At 40.9% G+C, this 20,680-nt stretch overlaps 1 long non-coding RNA gene across 1 annotated transcript; it reads left to right on the forward strand.

Moving 5' to 3' along the window:
* The first annotated feature begins 1,264 nt into the window (after nucleotides 1-1,264).
* Nucleotides 1,265-9,092, forward strand: LOC130541657 (uncharacterized). Its single transcript, XR_008955739.1, has 3 exons — nucleotides 1,265-1,447; nucleotides 3,786-3,976; nucleotides 6,240-9,092. It is a non-coding gene; the product is annotated as an uncharacterized LOC130541657 (long non-coding RNA).
* The last annotated feature ends 11,588 nt before the right edge of the window (nucleotides 9,093-20,680 follow it).

A 20,680-nucleotide genomic window follows, 5' to 3' on the forward strand; every position in this document is an offset into this window, starting at 1 on the left:
TCTTGTTGTTGTTGTTGTCAAAATTTGGGGTAAAATTTCAAAAACAGGAATATAACTTTTTAACTTTTCAACTGTACTCATGCATTTTGGTTTAGCAGTATGCTTTTTTCCCCCATGAATTCAGCAATCTTAAAATATGCTATCGCACAAGATACTCATGGGGGATTTAACACCAAATTTTGTTTTGGAACCTATAGTCACTCACTGTTCCAATCTGAAAAATACATAGATGTATCTCAAGTGTATATATTGGTTACCAGCTGGTAGTTTCTCAAATATCTCCATTTCTTTCAGCTGCTTCACACTCACTACCAAGCAAAAAGGTAGGCTTCCTATGAGCAATGATATGAAATAATGTCATAGGTAAATCAAAATAATCTAGATGAAAATAAAATCAGAGTCACAATCCAATTAGTATTTAATATCTCTGTAATTGAGTGTATGCTAATAATCTTTGAACATCTAGTTTCTTAAAACAGAAAAACCAAATACAGGTACATTCATCTCATTCATTACATTTAATTTTCTACTAACAAGAATGTTCAAGTTTTACAGGGTGAGTATCCCTTATCTGAAATGCTTGGGATGAGAAGTGTTTCCAATTTTGATTTTTTCCCAGTTTTGGAATATTTGCATAATACTTACTGGTTGAGCATCCCTAATTCAAAAATCCAAAATCTGAAATGCTCCAATGAGCATTTCCTTTGAGTACCATGTTGGCACTCAAAAATTTCAAATTTTGGAGCATTTCAGGTTTCAGATTTTTTTATTAAGGATACTCAACTTGTACTATCAAACTGGGAGCTCAAACTAGGACATCATTCCAAAGAAACCTTCCAGAATGTCATGACGTCGTAATTAAGTTAAATGTTTTTGTTACAGAAAGGGTCTCAATTCAGAACCCAAGAGAGGGTTCTTGGACCTCATGCAAGAAAGAATTCAGGGCAAGTCCATACAGTAAAGTGAAAGCAAGTTTATCAGGAAAGTAAAGGAATAAAGAATGGCTACTCCACAGGCAGAACAGCGGCATGGGCTGCTCGACTGATGATGCTTTTTGTTACTTCCTGATTATATGCTAAACAAGGGGTTGACTATTCATGAGTTTCCAGGAAAGGGGTGGGCAATTCTCGGAACTGAGGGTTCCCGCCTCTGCCCCTGCCGACTTCTTAGACCATATAGGGTAACTTCCTGATGTTGCCATGGCATTTGTAAACTGTATGGCACTGGCGGGAGTGTCTTTAGCATGTTAGGGCATTATATAATTAGCGTATAATGAGCAGTGAGACGACTGGAGGTCACTTTCATCACCATCTTGGTTTTGGTGGGTTTTGGACAGCTTCTTTACGCATGCTGTTTTATCAGCAAGGTCTTTGTGACCTGTATCTTGTGCCGACCTCCTATCTCATCCTGTGTCTAGGAATGCCTTAACCTCCTGGAATGCAGCTCAGTAAGTCTCAGCCTTATTTTACCCACCCCCTATTCAAGATGGAATTGCTCTGGTTCAAAAGCCTCTGACAGGTAGAAATTCAGATGTTAGAAAATTTTACCTCCTTAAAATAATTTAAAGGACCAATTACTGTATAGCTTATTTATTTGGATATTTTATATGATGTTTTCTAAACATATAGTATTTATCAGTGTTTCCAGTGACAAGGTTTTTTGTGAAGGGATTTAGACCAGTGGGGAGCCCAAGGATATTTATTTTGCTGTCGTTCTTGAGCCACTATAAATATTTCAGTTAAGAGTAGTCATAGGAGAGCAAGCAATTGGAGCTATCTGGATTTGAAAGTACTTCAGCTTTCTTCAGCATCCATGCTATCAGTAGCTGCCTAACCTTGCCTTCTGATATTATGCAAGAATTGGACGCTTCTAGCTAACAAACCTTCACTCATGCTGGCTTTTCCCATCCTTTGATCCCTAACCTTGATGCTGCTTTATGATGCCAAAACACCTCAAAGCTCGAACTTGGATAGCGTCAAAACATAAAGACAGTACTGAATCAGCTCATGAATCCTCAAAATCAAAAGTCCTTCTCCCCTGTCCGCATGTCCAGCATTTGTGACTTAGTGAATCATAGGGTGGGGAAGTGACTCACAGTCAGCACAACAGCACTTTTTTTTTCATTAGTTGTTTCCGAAGAATTGTAAAGTTCTGAATTCAAAGCGTGCTTATAAGTTATCGAGATGGACTTTTTCTCCCCTGCAGCATGCCAGAAACTATACAATCCACCCCCTCTGAAGGAGTTTGTTCATTTAAAAAAAAAAAGGGTAAGCATGTTTTTAAAATTTAGTTGCAGCAGACAGTACAGAAAACAGTTTTTATAGCCACAGCACATGTTGCCTGGGTCTGCTGCTTTTTCTTCTTTCCTATTTTCTCTCATCCCTTTGTTCCACTAAATCCTCCTGCTCCTACCCCCTTTTACCACCACCCCCTCCTCTTCCTCCCTCCTCCACCCTGGATCCCTAGAGAGGGTTGACCTGGGGGCTAGGTAATAATCCCAGAAAGGGCTTGGGATTCCAAATTGCCAGACATCAAGAAGGCCATCCAGGGAAAACCTGGAAGGACACAGAGTGGTCAGTGTAAATGCATCCACGTGCTCCAAGTGGGCAAAGTAATTGGTTAAAATGTGTAAATGTAAATGCTAAAAATCGAATCTCTATAGAGTGGCCAATGCTATAAAAGGATTACCTTCTTCTAAACAATTTTTTCATTCTGTATTTTTCCTGCCAATCTATATATTGTTCATTATTTCACCTTCTCCTTGTTGTTTTCCTGAGCTTTGGGTAAACCTCATCACTTAATGCATGCAATAAATGGGAGTAAGTTCAATTTTTCATCGAGGATAACCATGATTAAAAAAAAAAGAAGAAATTCACTAATACTACAAACTGTGTTAACCTTGACATGAGAACTTTCAGAGGAGTAGTAGAGGCAAAAGCTTGATTGGAAGGGACTGAAGGGAATGGGAGGAGAAGAATTGAAGGCAGTAAGTATAGACCACCCCAGAAGAATCATTCAGTGAAGAGCAGCAGAGATAGTAGAGCCGGAGGGAGAGTTACAGGTGGATGTGAGGTCAAGAAAGTTTTTAATATAATTAATGTGAGAGAAATAAGAGCATCTTTATATGGTGATAGTAATGATGAGGCCAAGAGGGGAAAAACTGATGACATAGGGGAGGGAGTGTATTAGTCCATTCTCATACTGCTATGAAGAAATACCTGAGACTGGGTAATTTATAAAGAAAAAGAGGCTTAATGGACTCACAGTTCCACATGGCTGGGGAGGCCTCACAATTATGGCAGAAGACAAAGGAGGAACAAACGCACATCTTACATGGCGGCAGGCAAGAGAGCGTGTGCAGGGGAACTGCCCTATATAAAACCGTCAGATCTTGTGAGACTTGTTCACTATCACAAGAACAGCACAGGAAAAACCTGTCTTCATGATTCAATTACCTCCCACCAGATCCGTCCCACAACACATGGGGATTATGGTAGCTACAATTCAAGATGAGATTTGGGTGGGGACAGGGCCAAACCATATCAGGGAGTATGTTTGCCTTTGCCAAGCAGCATTAAGGGTTTATGTTCATGAATTTAAGATGGGAGTGGAAGGACTGCTGGAGATGGAGCATGTTAGGGGTTAAATTGTATGCCCCCCTCAAAAAAAAATTTAAGTGTTGAAGTCCTAACCTCTGGTACCTCAGAATGTTACCTTACTTATCCTGACTAGTTAAGATGAGGGGGTGTCCTAATCCAGTGTGACTGGTGTCCTTATAAAAATAGGAAATTTGGGTGCAGACAGGCACACAAGGAGAACACCATGTCAACACGAAGGCAGAAGTTGGAGTGATGAGTCTACAAGCCAAGGATTGCCAGCAATTCATCAGACGCCAGGACAGCAGCCTGGGGCAGCCCCCTACATGGTACCAACTCCATCAACACCTTGATCTCAGACTTCCAACCTCCAGAACTGTGTGAGAATTCATTTCTATTCTTTAAGCCACCTAATTTGTGGCACTTTGCTTTGACAGTTCTAGCACACAGGGTGATTGAGGAAGCGTGCTAGGAAGAGAGGAAGCAGGGGTCCTAGAGTGGGCGGCATGCCTTGCAGCCGTGGAGGCCACACAGCTGTGGGAAATGACAGGGTCTGCAATCACGGTGATGAAAGGGGAAGGACCAGATTGTGAGAGGAAAGGTCGGTAGGGAACTGAGAGACCAGGATAATGGAGGGACAACCCATGTGTAAGTTGAACTTGCCCAGAGTTAAGACAGGAAGAGGAATGCAATGGTGAGGCAGGAATACTGAGGAACCAGGGGGAATGACTTCAGGATGACAGATGTCACAAAATGAGAAGTCAGGTGACATAACCTGATGACCTGAGATTCGATGCAGGACACTTTTAGGAAAGACAAAGAGGTAATGATGCAGAAGTGGCAATGAGGAGTGTAAAAGAAACGCACCCCACCTCCAGGCCCCATGGCACAACTGGAGGGAGCAAACCACAGCCACCACGGGACAAGGAGAATAACGACAGAATCAGAAGGCAGTGTTCCCAGAGGACAGCCATGTTTTCATCAGAGTGAGAATGGTGCTGGAAGAGTCAGAGCCAAGGTTGACACTATTGGGTTTTGCTAATAATGGACTGTGAGTTCCAGCAGGGCCCAAAAGGGGCTTCAGGATTGGGCAAGGGTAGATGTCCTCCTCTAGTCCATGACCAATGCTGATCCACACTGGACTAATTACTTCCCTGATTCCAAGCTAGTAGATGGGTAGCAGTAAATGTTCCATCTCCAGCTGTACTCACCTTGTTGAGTTTATTTTCTAACTGTAGCTAATTCTGTCCCAGGACCTGGCTATTACACAGGCTGAAGCAGCAGTTAGCTCCTCTTTTCTTTGGGACCCACAGAAATCACAGCAGCTGTGTTGTTGTGGGGTTTCTTGGCGTTTGTTTTGGTTTGGTTTGTTTTTTTTGCCAGTAATTTTTTTCCCAGAAAGGCATTCTTTCTCTTCACTGCAGTGGAAGTGAGAGAGGGAGAGAGGGTGCAGAGAGGGCGAGGGCAAGTAATCAGATTCCAAGATGACCATCTCCCCAGAAGGCTTTCACTATTCCTCAACATATGGCATCATTTTAGCATCCTCAGCTCTATTATTTTGAGGGTAACCTCAGCAAACGTGCCCCTCTCATGAGCAAGGTATGTGGTTTGACAAGCAGACTGTGACTTTTGTGATTAGAAAAAAGCATCCTTCCTCCTGGTGAATGCAGGCCATGTCAGGGCACTCAGCTTGACAAGGAGACAGTAGGCTGGATTTTAGATCCTATTCATTTCTTGGGCTAAGTATTCTTACACAGTCAACAACTTGGACAACTGTACATAGCAGATCTAATGGGAGAAAAGTAATTGGGTGTTTTAAGGAATATTTTCATTAAAGTATGTGGAATATGGTATCAAGTAGTGACTGCCATGTAACACTGCCTTTTACACATTCCAATGTGTGTGAAATACAAAAAAAAAGTTTCCGTGTTAATCCCCTTATAAAATAATTGAACAAGTCTTTTTTATGTGCAATTGTTTTTGAAAATATGTTAAAGTTAGCCAGAAAAGTGTTCACATTTTCAGACTATTATCTCATTCTAGGAAAAATTAGGACAACTTGACTCATGCTGGGGAGGCTAGAATCCTGGAGAGAATGAAATTAGAAAAACCCAGATTTTGGGTCCCCCAAGATAGCTCAAGTCTGTCAGTTCTGCAAAACAGAATTATGCCCCACTCCCATTCTCTCACTCCTTACCTGAGATGCAGACAGGGCTTGGAAAGGACACGCCAAGATTTGCTGCCTTGCCACACAAGCTGGGTTTTCCCTCCCTGGGCCCTGCCAGCCTGGAGGTCATATTTCCTTTACCTTTTGTCCATTTTTCCCTCCCTGGGGCCTGGCTTGAAGGACAATTCTTGTTTAGAAGAAATCAAGTCTAAGATGTTACTAATCTGGAAATGTTGATCTGTTCTGCCTCTAACATTTGTGGGGCCCAAAGCAAGAGTACAGACTAAGGTCCCCAAACCATGTGTCTAGTTATTTAGAAGTTATAAATCAAAGCTAACAAACTGCTGAATAAAAGATCCTATCCTCCTATCTGATAAATATACCCTCCAAACAACCCAGAAACCCAAGGTAGGAATGCGGTGGCACAGGGAGTGCCAACTCCTGGCTCACAGCCCATGCTCCCTCTTTTCCCACAGCCAGCCCTCCATGAATGAGGAACTTCCTGGGGCCACTAGTGCATGCTGCAGCTCACACAGTCAACTCCATCCACACCTCCACAAACAGCTGCCCTTTGGCCACTACTCAGGCATAAGGACACACCCAGCAGGGTATGCCCTCTGGAGGTCAGACCAGGGAAGAAGCCCTTGCACAGTCAGGAGCCAGCTCAGCACCTGTGATGCTGAATTTTATGTGGCAACTTGACTGGACGCAGGTGCTCGGATTAAACCTGATTTCTGGGTATGTCTGTGAGGGTATTTCCAGAGGAGATTAGAATTTGAATCCGTGGATTGGCAAAGTTGGTGTCTGCCCCAGTGTGGGTGGTCACCATCTACTCTCCTGAGGGCCTGAAGAGAACAAAAGGCAAAGGAAGGAGGAATTCGCCCTTAACTTGCTTGCCGCCTGCCTGCTTGAGCAGAGACATTTCATCACATCTTCTCTGGCCCTCGACTGAGATTCACACCATTGGCTTCCCTGGTTCTCAGGCATTTTGACTTGGACTGAACTACACCATTGGCTTTCCTGGGCTCCAGCTTGCACATAGCAGATTGTGGGATTTCTCAGCCTCTATTATTACAGGCGCCAGTTCTTCAAAATCAACCTCTCTCTCTCTGTCTCTCTCTCTCTCCCCAGATCACAGTCTGGAAGTCTGCTCACAGTCTCAAGGTTGGCATATCCCCTAGAGCCCCCAGACTCCTCATCCCATGGAGACCAACATGGCCAGGGGAGGGCCAGAGCAGGGCCTTCTAAATCACAGACCCCAGGGCAGGAGCCCCTCCGGTCTGGATCTCAGGATGGTATTTTCAACAATTCCTAAATTTTTATCCTAGGCTCTCCAAATGGGAGTCTAAAGGTCTCAAAACATGGTCCAGAAGAAGTATGTAAAAATGTAAATTCCTAGGCCCCAACCCAGACCTATGAATCAGATGATCTGTATGGGGGTTCCAGGAATCTATATTATTAAACAATCTTCCTAAATGACTTGTATTCATACTAAAGCTTGAGAATTGCTATCAAACAGCTAGAAGTTGGAGTGAAGGGTCCTGCCTTTCCCATGAAATTCATCAACTCTATGCCCTCAAAAGCTGGGCTCTTGGATGAGCTGCTCTCCATTCTAGAGACATTACCAGCTAGGTAGCCTGCTGGTCCTCAGGAAGTTAAGCCCAGACTCTTCAGCACAGAATCAGATAAACACTGATTACATTGTACTCTCCAATTCTGAGAACACCATTACTTAATTCCCGGCAAGTTGCAATGTAATTGAGTAGGTTGTAGTTTTTTGGGTTTGGGGTTTTTTTGTTTTTTAAATATATCAGGCATAGTTAGCCAGCTTCCTAGAAACACCATGATCTCTTGGTGAAAATTCCAGAAACATGCATCACTTCCTAATTAAAGTAGGGAATTTTTAAAAATTATTAAACCACATGCTTTCTAATTCCTGTTGCCCTTTCTTTTCACCCACCATTCAGCAGTCAGCAGACACTTTCTGGGTACAACAGGGTAGGACCATCCAGGCAGAACAAAAGCCATTGATCATGAACTACAGAGGAGAGTTTGGTAAGTGGACACCAGAAACCATGGCCTACAGGGGCCTGGTTTTCTCCCATCTAAATACTAACTAGGCCCAACCCTAGTTGGGCTTAGCTTCCTAGATCAGATGAAATTGGGCACATTTAGGGTTGGGGGTATGGCTCTCTATTGTAAGTAGCAAGAGTTTGAGAGAAGAAAAAATGGATTTTCTTTTTTTTTTTTCTTTTAAATTTTAGAGCATTAACTTTAAACATCAAAATCCAAACCCCAAGGATTCGGAGAATCTTGTACTATAAACCATTTGTATTAGTCAGGGTTCTCCAGAGAAACAGAACCCATAGGAGGTATAGAGATAGAGAAATATGGAATTGGCTCCCATGATTATGAAGGCTGAGAAGTCCCTCAATCTGCTGTCTGTGAGCTGGAGACCTAGGAAAGCTGGTGGTACAAATCAGCCCAAGTGCAAAGGCCCAAGAACTAAGAGCACCATTGTCAGAGAGCAGGAAAAGACAGATGTCCCAGCTCAAAAAGAGAGAGCAAATTCACCTTCCTTCCACCATTTTGTTCCATCCTGTTCCATTCCTCAACGGGTTGGATGATGAGGGAGATCTTTACCCAATCTCAAGTTTTTTGTGCAAATACGGAATACAAATGAAAAATACCTAAAGCACATCATCATTGATTTCCAACTTAGACTAGTTTAACTTCCCTTTTTCTTCTATCCTGTCAGTTCCTTGAGGGATCCTCTCTCCTTGTTCATCTCTGCATCTCTAGTAATTAGCACAGTGCCAGGCACATGGTAATATGGCTAAAACAGTGGATTATTGGTCTCCAACATAATTAAGCCCATCCAAAAGAAAAACCAACCTCATAAATCTGCTTTGCAAAGTTCATAAACAATGGATATGCTATGTCTCAAAGGTGCTGGCCAAGAAAATTTAAGAACTTGGGAATTATGTGTTATTTTGTTTTTTTTTTTTCACCAAGTCTAGTTTTCTGTCACAAGAGCCCATATCAACAACACACCCACGCATGTCCTTCTTTTTATCTACTTTTCTCCATGAAGTTTGTCACCATCAACTGTTAAAACTGTAAAGATTTGATCAGCTAAATAAGCGGTCTTCGAACTAATTCCTCTCGTACTTCCTAAAGGAACTTTGAAAAACTATGTATCCCCTTGCACATTTTCAAACAGACACCTAAGATTTTTCATCATAAATTTGAATAACTTCAAAATATGTACTTTTTAGCATATCGTAAATATTGATTTTTAAATAAAATATATCACACTTTGTATCTAATGAACTCTAAACACCATAGCAATTTGACACTTACTCTCCCACCCTCAGTCTTAAAAATTCACCAACAACCTCTTTTTTAACAACCGAAAAATTTGTATTATTCCTTTTAAAAATTTTGAAGTTTTCTGGATTGAATTATTTTTACAATGATTTTTAGTATACAACTGACCAAAGCAACATAAATATATAGCATATTTTGATAAATAATTATAAAACATAGCAAGTTATGTGTTATTGGAAAATTAAACTAAATGAATGGATCTTTTTAAATTAGTTTGTGTATCTGTGGCTGTTCCTAACTGTTAAAATGAGACAGAGTCAGCGTCAATTCGACTCTTATTTTTTATTTTTTTAGACGTAAGCCCTGAGAAAACTTGTTCAATTAAATAAGTAATGAGAATGTTAGGCATTTTCTGATAAAAACGTCACTCTGTTATTTGAATGCCTTCTTGATTATAAGTCAAAAAGTACATAGTGATCTATTATCAAAAACTATTGGCCTATCTGTTGACAACTTGGTTAGGTCCTCCTTTAATTTTATTGAAAGCAAAGAATTGGAAACTACCTAATTTACAAAAAGAAGAAGAAGAAGAAGAAGAAGAAGAAGAAGAAGAAGAAGAAATGTGTTACCTAATTATTAGAGCTCACTTTCTAAGTTTCCAGGAAGTATGACCCAAAAAAGCTTGGCCAAGACTTATCACATGGCTGTTGATTATACCATCACCCTTTTACTTACAGGCATCTTGCTTATGGACCTAAAAAAGATGAAACTGGAGTTAGAAACAAAAACAGAAAATTGTAAATTGTGCATTTGGGGACTTTTCTCCTTGACTGTGAACAGAGACCTATATACAATGCCAAATTTCATTTTTTAAGAATGTCTCAAAATGCAGACTAAAGAAATGACAGAAGGACAGACACTTGGGGATATTCATGTATATACTAATAACTTCTACCCAAATATGACTGAAGACAATACACTTAGCAGAACTGAAATCAATATATTAACATCTGAAAGGGAGAAATTAATCCTAATTCAATCAAGCCAGTTTTCTAAAGTTCAGGTCATTGCATATTAGATTTACATTTTGGAAAAATTTTTTTTTGCTTTTGAACCAATAGATTTCTGCTTTTGACAGTATAGTTTAAATACTTTATGTAAGTTGACAGCAAGAGAAAGAACTTAGTCACGAATAAGTATAGTACAAGATTATGGAAAGCACATTAAGGACCTCTAAGCACATTAGTTAGAGTATAATCTGCAATATATTCCTGTTAAATTACTTAATGCTAATTCTGTGGACTGAATTTCATTCCCCCAAAATTTATATTTTGAAGGCTTAACCCTTAATGTGACTATATTTGGAAATAGTGCCTGTGAAGAGGTGATAAAGGTTAAATGAGGTCACAGGCTGGGGTCCTACTTCAATAGGACTGGTGTCCTTTAAAGAAGAGGACAAGATGCCAGATGCTCTCGTTCATGTGCCCTCTCTCTCTCTCTCTCGCTGGTTCACTCTCTGTCTCTCTCCTCCTGCCCCCCATGTGAGGATATAAGGAGAAGGCAGCCATCTGCCAGCCAGGAAGAGAGCCCACACCAGAACTTGACCATGCTGACACCCTAATCTTGGATTTCTAGCCTCCAGAGTTATGAGAAAATAAATTTCTGTTATTTAAACCACCTGGTGCATGGTATTTTGTTATGGCAATACAAGCTGACTTATATACCTAATAACTACATGGCAGGAATTAATACATGAACGGGAAAGTTGTTCATGAGTGACAGTGAGCAGGAGACCTGTACCTTCCTCAGAAATGAATATAGATTTCATATTTTGCTAACTTTTAGCAAAAATTAATGAAAGTGTTTCTCCTATAAATCTGAGTAAATATTTAAGAAAATACAAAATACTAACTTACCTCTAATATGTGTTTCTTTTGTTAGAAAATGTAGCCTTGATATGTTGGAAGAAACTGTAGTCTTTTCACCTTGAAGTTATGCAAATTACACTCCTGAGACATAGAGTAAAATGCAGCTAAATGAGAGTATTCACAGAGCTTGCTCTCATTACTGAGATGGTGAAATTGCAGAGAAAATGTGGTTCATAGCTCACTGGCATTTCCCAGTACACTCCTTACAAATCTTGAATATTTCAAGATAGACAGAGACCTCCCATGAGTTTGCCACCTGGATGAATAACTTACTGCCATCTTCAATATTTCTTTTTTCTTTTTTTCTTTTTTTTTTGAGATGGAGTCTCGCTCTGTCACCCAGGCTGGAGTGCAGTGGCGCGGTCTCAGCTCACTGCAACCTCCGTCTCCCAGGTTCACGCCATTCTCCTGCCTCAGCCTCCTGAGCAGCTGGGACTACAGGCACTCGCCACCACACCCAGCTAATTTTTTGTATTTTTAGTAGAGATGGGGTTTCACCGTGTTAGCCAGGATGGTCTCGATCTCCTGACCTCGTGATCCGCCCATCTCGGCCTCCCAAAGTGCTGGGATTACAGGCGTGAGCCACCGCGCCCGGCCAATATTTCTAATAGAGGTTCTCTTTGTTTTTTTCTTTTTTTTTTTTTTTTTGAGATGGAGTCTTACTCTGTCACCCAGGTTGAAGTACAGTGGTGTGATCTCGGCTCACTGCAACCTCCACCTCCTGGGTTCAAGCGATTCTCCTGCTTCAGCCTCCTGAGTAGCTGGGATTATGGGGTGCCACCACTATGCCCGGCTAATTTTTGTATTTTTAGTAGAGACGGGGTTTCGCCATGTTGGCCAGGCTGATCTTGAGCTCCTGACCTCAAGTGATCTGCCCGCCTTGGCCTGCCAAAGTGCTGGGATTACAGGCGTGAGCCACTGTGCCCAGCCTGCTTTATTCTCAAGTCTCTTTCCTCAGGAACAATGCCTTCTTTGCCAGTAGTGAAGACAGGAGGAAAATGCCATCACTTTTCCTGCCTAATTCCATGATACTCCTGAAGTCCAAACACCCCGACATGGGTGAGCATACCTGCTTAAGGTATGCTTTGCCCCTAAAAGAGATAAGCATAAGACAGAGAAAGATAATATGCCCTGCACCTTTGGTTTATGCTGGTTTGATTAAAGGAAAATACCCATAGTATTTCCTTCAACAGAGTATTTCCTTTGAGAGTCTCTCTCTCTCTCAAATACCCATAGTTTGACTTTCCTCAGCTTGGTGTCCCAGAGGTTTGTATACCCAGGGCAATTAAGGTACCACAGTATAATTTGAGTTGGATGAAAAATATGTCACTTTTTTGTAGGGCAGAAGAAAAGGAGCTATAAAAGAAAAGGTGGATAAGGAGAAGCAGCTTGATTCAGGGGCACTTTTGAGCAAATATAGAAATATATATATAGAGAGAGAGAGAGGGAGAGAGAAAGAATTTGGAAATTGATTCTGAGTCTGCATAGCTCTTGGGATGTCTTCATGTACCCCTAAAGCTATGCAAATCTCAATTTGAATTAAATATTTCTACTATTGCTAATAATTATCATTGCAATGTACTGGGAACCTATTTTAAACCAGGTAGTATATTAAGTTTCTCATATATATATATATATATATATATATATATATACATGGAGAGACAACTTGTGCTCATTTAAATTGTACTTCTCATATGGTAGTCATTATTAACCCCATTTTAAAGATGAATAAATTGGGACTCAGAGAAAAGTAATTTGCCCAGGATCCCACGGCTAGTAAATGCCACAGCCAAATTCAACCCTAGCTCCCTTTGATTGGAGAGCCTGTGCTCTGCAGTTCACCCTACGTGGCCTTGTTTCTGTGTTCTCAACTGGCAGCAGCTGAATATCTCTGCCTTCTAGAGAACTAGTGCTTAAAAAGTAATAAGTCTCTAATGGTGGATTTCAGGATTATGTGGCAGACTTTTGAAAGGTATTTTCATCAAGACACTCTTCCTAGTGCCTCCTGAAATCAGGAAAATACATTTTTTCTCTCTTTTTCTGATACACACATCACTCTGTTTCTTAATGAGGTTACAGAGGTGGGGAGAATCAAGTATGAATAGCAAATAAGCATTCAAATTAAGAAAACTTGAAATTATTCCAGGGTCTCTATTTAGTTCACTGTTAGAAATCCTAACTGTGTTTTCATACTTAATTTAAAGACGTTGTGGTCACCAGTTCTTTCTTTTCCTTAAAATATCCCCCAAAGGATTCTTTAATTCTCAATTTTTGACCTAAGCCCATGAACCCAATCCCTTTAGTGATTAACCACACAGTTAAAAATTAAAGGTAATGATGATCATAAATGACCATTAATTCTTTAATTCTCAATTTTTGACCTAAGTCCATGAACCCAATCCCTTTAGTGAATAACCACATAGTTAAAAATTAAAGGTAATGATGACCATAATAGCAAACCATAAAGAATATCCTACTATTCTCTGCAAAAATATAGACAAATTATGGTAATTAAAAAATAGCCCCCTTTCAACCTATTTCACACATATGTACACACACAATTTTCAGTGGAACTGTGAGTAAAGTGAATCTACACTTATATTTCATTATGGAGCTTAAACTAATATTTATCTATTCTTTAAGACAAATTAAAGCTTGTATTTTTGGGTGGATTCAGCTAAATAGTAGTTTGGACAGTAGTCCTTGGTCTGGGGCTCATGTATTTTTCAGACGTAAAGACACCTAAGAAGTTACAAGAGCACAGGGTGAATAAACAAGATCAGTTTCCTAGAGTGCAGATTTAGGAGAGGAGAGAAAGCTTAATGATCTAGACTAGAAAAGCAGTTCCCAAGACAAAAGAGCACCTCTGTTGGAGCCAGCCACGCTGCATTTTGAGACGCAGCTCAAAAAGGTGGAGAGGGGAACGGGAAAATCTAAGGAATTTTGTAAGGTGAGGGAGTCGGACAGAGAAATTAATTATGCTAGTTTTTAAGGGTATATTTGGTCCTCAATGAAATACTAATGTCATATGTTTATGTTTTGCTTAAAGAACTTCTACATAAATGTATTATTCATAACTGCCTGTGGGGTTTGTGGGGAAGGCACTATTTTTGTTAAGTGGCAGAAAAGAAAATGCAGGCACAGAGAGGCTGGGCGAATTGTCCATTGTCCCATAGCTGGTTCCTTGGCAGAGTAATGATCAGACAGACCCCAATCCAAGGGAGTCCCACCTCTTGCTAGCAGTCAGAGGCACTCTTTTTTAATTTGCCAAATTGTTCTAAAACTAAATATACAAGTACCATATAATCCAATAATTGCACTCTCGAGTACTTATCTCAAAGCTTTGAAAACTTAACGTTCACCAAAGACCTGTATGTGAATGTTCATGATGTCTTTATTCGTAATAAACAAAAGCAACCGAAATATTCTTCGGCAGGTGAATGGTTAAACACGCTGTAGTCTATCCATACACCATACACTGGAATACTTTTCAGCAGTAAAAAGGAACAAACTATTGATAAATGCAGCAACTTGGATAGCTCTTAAGGGAATTATGCTGAGTGAAAAGAGCCAAACTGTTTTTATTTTATTTTATTTTATTTTTCTGGAGAAAGGGTCTTGCTCTGGTGCGCAGGCTGGAGTGCAGTGACATGATCAGCCTCAAACTCCTGAGCTCAGGTGATCCTCCCACCTCAGCCTCCCAAAGTGCTAGGATTATAGGAATAAGCCACCACACCTAGCCTAAAAGAGCCAATATTAAAAAGTTATATACTATATGATTTCATTTATATAACATTCTTGAAATGAAAAATTCTAAAGATGGAGAACAGATTACTGATTGTTCATCAGGGTAGGAGTGGATGCAGGATAGCGACACAGCCTTGGTGATGGAACAGTTCTATATTTTGATTATAGTGGTGGTTACATGAACCTATACATTACAAAAGCTGCAGAGAACTATACATACACACACATGCAAGAACACATCAAACAGGTGAAATGTGAATGAGCTCTGTGGATTGGCCTAATGCCAATTTCCTGGTTTTGGTGTTGTGCTATAGTTAGGCAGGATGTTATCACTGGGGGAAACAGAGTGAACCTATATATATATATATATATATACACACACACACACACACATATATACATATATATATACACATATATATACATATATATATACACATATATATACATATATATATACACACATATATATATATATATACATTTTTTTTTGAGACGGAGTCTTGCTCTTTTGCCCAGGCTGTAGTGCAGTGGCACGATCTCGGTTCACGCGAACTCTGCCTCCCAGGTTCAAGCAATTCTCCTGCCTCAGCCTCCCAAGTAGCTGGGATTACAGGCACCCAGCTAATTTTTGTATTTTTAGTAGAGGCAGGGTTTCACCATGTTAGCCAGGCTGTTCTAGAACTCCTGACCTCGTGACCTATACATTTTTTATAACTTCCTATGGGTCTATAATTTTTTTCAAAATAAATCATGAAAAAATCATTTTCTAAGTAATCATAAACCACATTTAATAGTCCATTCTTGAAATTTGTCTGGGATTAACGCAAAGCTAAGGCCAGTTTTCCTGTACCTCCCCATTTCTTCTTACCTGTTGGTTTGTGATACAATTTGGATCTGTATCCCCACCAAATCTGATGTTGCATTGTAATTGCCCATGTTGGAGGTGGGGCCTGGTGGCAGGAGACTGGATCATCAGGGTGGATCCCTCATGGCTTAGTGCTGCCCCTGCAATAGTGAGTAGTAGTTTAAAAGTGCGTAGCACCCAGGTCGGGCACAGTGGCTCGCACAAGCAATCCCAGCACTTTGGGAGGCTGAGGCAGGTGGATCATTTGAGCCCAGGAGTTTGAGACCAGCCTGGGCAACACGGCAAACCCCAGCTATATAAAAAATTAGCCTGCCATGGTGGTGCATGCCTGTAGTCCCAGCTACCTGGCAAGCTAAGGTTGGGGGATCACCTGAGCCCAGGGCGGGGAGGAGGAGGGGGTTGTCAAGGCTGCAATGAGCCGTGATCAAGCCACTGCACTGCAGTCTGGGCAACAGTGAGACCCCATCTCAAAAATAATAAATAAATAACTGAAAGTGTTGTTAAGTATGTAGCACCTCTCTTCTTCCTGCTTTGCCATGTGACATGCCTCCTCCCACTTTGCCTTTGGCCATGAGTAAAAGCTCCCTGAGGCTTCCACAGGAGCCAAGCAGATACTGGCGTCATGCTTCCTGTACAGCCTGCAGAACTCGGAGTCAGTTAAATCACTTTTCTTTATAAATTACCCAGTCTCATGTATTCCCTTATAGCAAGGCCTAATACAGTTTGTCTGATTGTCTTTCATTCTTTATTTGTTAATTCATTGCCCACTTATTAAATGTTCATCATACACGCACTGCTGCTCCTGCAGATCACTGGCCTTTATCCTATCCCTTGGCTCCATCTTTCTTCCCACCTTTCTGTGGAAACTGACAGGAGCAACTAATTCAGCCCTGAGGGTCATGAATATCCACAAAGGGAGCATTTAAGTTGATTTTACCAGGATTTTCTTCTCCCTTTCCCAGAAAAGTTGAGTGGAAAATCCCTCTTGATCAAGTCAGCAAATCTCCTGCCAAACAAATTCTTCCCAGTCTTTGAAAGATCCAATCCCCCTATTCTGGTAGGTTTGGCTATTATCCAGGAAACCTAATCTCACTCCTCTAAACCAGCAACAGAAGCCAAGTCTTCCTTTCCTGCATCCTTTTCTTCCAAAGCCAACTGGAAAGAAAAAATAAACCAAAAATTCTATCTAGACCCTAAAATTCTCTATTTTCTGTTCAAAACTCCAACAATGGAGATACAATTGAAACTTCTTAACATCACAGAATTTGTTTTTAGCAGAAATCGATATAAGAGGCCAGCCTCCTCCTCCTCCTCCTAGAGATGAAGGAGAAATAGAGACTCAGAAGGGTATGCAATGTGCCAAGAGCCGGGCAGGACAATGCACTTGTCAGGGCCTGAGTCTTAAGAAGTCAACATTTACCAAGTCCCCACAGCCTGTCTTGTCATCAGGAACTGAAGGAAGCAAATGAGAGGGGAGCCCACCAACTCTCTGTGGTCCAGGTGTAATCAGGAGGCCCCTCCCCATGTTCTCCTCCAGGACGCCTTTGGCAGGAATGAAGAGGGGACTCTGTATGCTCCTGACTGGAGCCCAACCTACCAATCCCCAGCCTTCACACTCCACACCACTATCCTCCTTGAGACCACCAGGATCAACCTCAGCATGCTCCCTAACCTTGTTTATGTCAACACAAGAAACCCAGGACTCCCAGGTCAGCCCTCAGACCCCACACGGCTCTATGAGAGCAAACAACCACCTCCTCAAACACACACACACGATCCTAATCACCCCTCCTGCACTGCATTTTGTTTTGTTTTGTTTTTTTACTTAGCATTTATGATTATTTGATAATTCATAAGCTCTATTTACTTGTTTTTCCATCCTCTCCCAGAATGAAAGGTCTTTGAGAGCAGGAATTTTAGTTTGTTTTGTTCACTGTTCTATCTTCAGTGTTAGCACTTTGTAAGAGCTTAATAAACATTTGTTAAATCAATAAATCTCTAAGACCGTTTTTTGAAGTCTGAAAATGCCAGGATGAAAGGATGTCGGAGAAGTTTAAGAGAAGAGCGATCATTTGTGGCAGCCAGAACACTTGAAAAGGGGAAGGCTTGAATTCTAAAGATTTTCAGAACCGGCATGGATCAAGTGAAAGAACAATGAGCAGTGGGGTGTTCAGAGCAGATACAGGGCCAGACATAAGCAAAATAGCGTTCCTTCTGAAACAGGGAATAGAAATAACTTCATACCTACTATGTGCCAAGCACCGTGTCAACAAGCACTATTCAAGATGGAATTGTTATCCCCATATACAGATGAAGAAACTGAGGCAAAGAGGAGATAAGTAACTGCCCAAGATCCACAGTTAGTAAGGAGGAGAGCCACTTTTCAAACCTAAAGTTTACCCAGATCCAAAATCCACCTCCCTTCCTCTCACTGAGTCTGCCTGGCCCATCCATCCCAGGCATCAGGCCCCCTCCTCTGTGCACCCCATCTGAATTCTTCAGTGCCTCCTTCTCCAAGTTCCAGATGACCCAGAGGATCAATTAGTTCCCATGCAGTGCTAACAAATGCCACAGGCTCAGACCCTGGGTCCTGTCTTCCTCTCTAAATCAACACTTGCCGGAAAAAAGTATGGACCCAACTAGAAAGTACTTTTAATGATTAAGTTATTAAATAAACCCCAAAAAAGTACAGTGAAAGGGATTGGTAAGGGGGATAATTAGAATATAGCCTACTGGTATATCTGGTAAAGTTTTTATGATAATAAATTAAAATATCATAAAGTTTTTATAATAGGATATTGATTAGTCTTTTCTAAACCTCAGCATACTTTTTTTTTTGGTTTTGAAACAGAGTCTCTGTCACCCAGGCTGGAAAGTAATAGCACGATCTTGGCTCACTGCAACCTCCACCTCCTGGGCTCAAGTGATCCTCCTGCCTCAGCCTCGGCATACTTTCTAACCTTGTTTATGTCACCACAAGAAACCCAAGGCTCCTGGGTCAGCCTTCATCCCCCACACGGCTCTATAAGCAGTAAGCAACCACCTCTTCAAACACACACATGCAATCCTTATCTTCCTTCCTGCCCTTTTGTAAAACTTAGCATTTATGATCATTTGACAAATCATATACTTTATTTACTTGTTTGTCCATCCTTTCCTGGAATAAAAGGACTATTAGAGCTGGAATTTGTTTGGACAGAAAAAAAAAGTGTTTAAATAAAAGCAGAGAGAGAGAGACATGGTTTATAACAAAGTCTCATTAGGATGATGAAACACTTGAATAAATTTTTACTGGGGTCGTGATCCCTGGAAAAACTTTCAAAATAAGAACTCTGACATTCACACTGAATGACTCTTCCTTCCATCACCGAGACACTCTGATCCAGATCAGATGGCCTCACAGTTCCGGCCAACTGGGTGAATCCAGGGTTAAAAATGGCCACCTACTTTTCATGGGGCCCACTCGACAGCTCAGTTGTTTGGAGGTATAGTGCTTGCAGAACCAAGGTCACAGGTAATGAGCGGGATTATTGTTCATCATTAAGCATTAAGTGTTGTCTATGAAATGATGTTGTTTAATGGTGCTATAGGCTTTTAGCAATAGAGTCATCAAGAAATATAAAATCCAGACTTTAGGTTTAGTGGGAGAAGAGGGAAAGGAAAGTTTAAAATTAGGATAGTTGTAAGAAAGATGCTTATTAAAGAAAGATGAATGGAGTTTCTCTGCTTCTAGTCCTAAAAGACACTAGTGTTACAGGTACCTGTTATTTTTCCACCTGCCCAGCAGGTGTCAGTGTAAGACAATGTTCCTAGAACTGACCAAGCTTTTTTAAAAATTGAGAGTTATCAAATTATAAAATACAGAAGATATAATAAAGATGGGTTTGCAAAAATTTTCACATGAGCCTTTAAATGAGGGAAGGAGATGACCAAAAATAAGTTTCCAGAAAGGTAAGATGATCAGAGTTGGACTAGGTGGCCTCAGAAGGCCCCATCTGGCTCTCAGATTTCTTGTCAATTCAGCTGGAATTCCTGGAGCATCTCGGGGCTGCAGCAGGACTCAGCACTGTTGGAAGAGTTCGTTGCTGGTAACTAGCACAGTAACAAATGAACACTCCCAGGGAAAATGGCAGTATTCCACCAGGCATACTCTCTTAAAAAACAGACACCGTCTCTGCTTCTCAGAGGCTTACAATAAGAACATAGAAATCCTGTAATTCATGAAACTATATTATTATAAGGACTAAAAAAGTGAATCAAGGAAAAAGAGATGGTCATCAATGGTTGTATGAATAATTTGCAGAATGCACTGAGTTAGTCAGGGTGAGCTTCCCGGAGGAGCTGGCCATTGAGCTGTGACGAAAGAGAACAGAGCCACAAATCCAGGGTTCCACCCTAGCTCCTGCCTTTCTGTTCTGCATTCAGTTTTTATCCTCCAAATACAAATGTCCTATACACTGATGAAGGGCAAGCAATACAGAAAAAGAAAATAAACACAATTTATTTTTTCAATTCACTATATAAAGTTTCCGTGGGTATTTTAAAGGGAAAATGGTGGCGGGCGGGGGCACTTATCCATTGCGCATATAACAAGACATACATTATGTCATACAAGTTTAACCAAAATCCTGAGATGTAAGTAGTATTGTTCTCATTTTTGCATAAAGGATCCAAGGCTCCCAGAAGCCATAAACTTGCCCAAGATTATGATATCTAATATTTATGAGGGATTACTCCGCATACACAATAATCCTATGAAGTTACTATTATTCCCATTTATTGGATGAAGACATTAAGGCTTACAAAAAATAAGTGATTGTCTCCCCAAAGCCACAGGCCTCAGGAGCCATTGAGATGAAATTCAAACTCATGTTTGGCAAGGTGGGTTCTCTGGGAACTCAGGTTGTAGGTGTTTGCTAGGAAGTGCCCTTAGGATTAGTATCTATGGAGAGAAGGGGAGGGTGGAAGGATCGGCCAGCACTGGGCCAAAGAGCCAGGCTTTTCTACACCTGTCTCCATCAGTCACTGGATATGGGCCTCA

The sequence above is a fragment of the Pan paniscus genome, chromosome 6 (assembly GCF_029289425.2).
Source record: "Pan paniscus chromosome 6, NHGRI_mPanPan1-v2.0_pri, whole genome shotgun sequence".
NCBI lineage: Eukaryota > Metazoa > Chordata > Mammalia > Primates > Hominidae > Pan > Pan paniscus.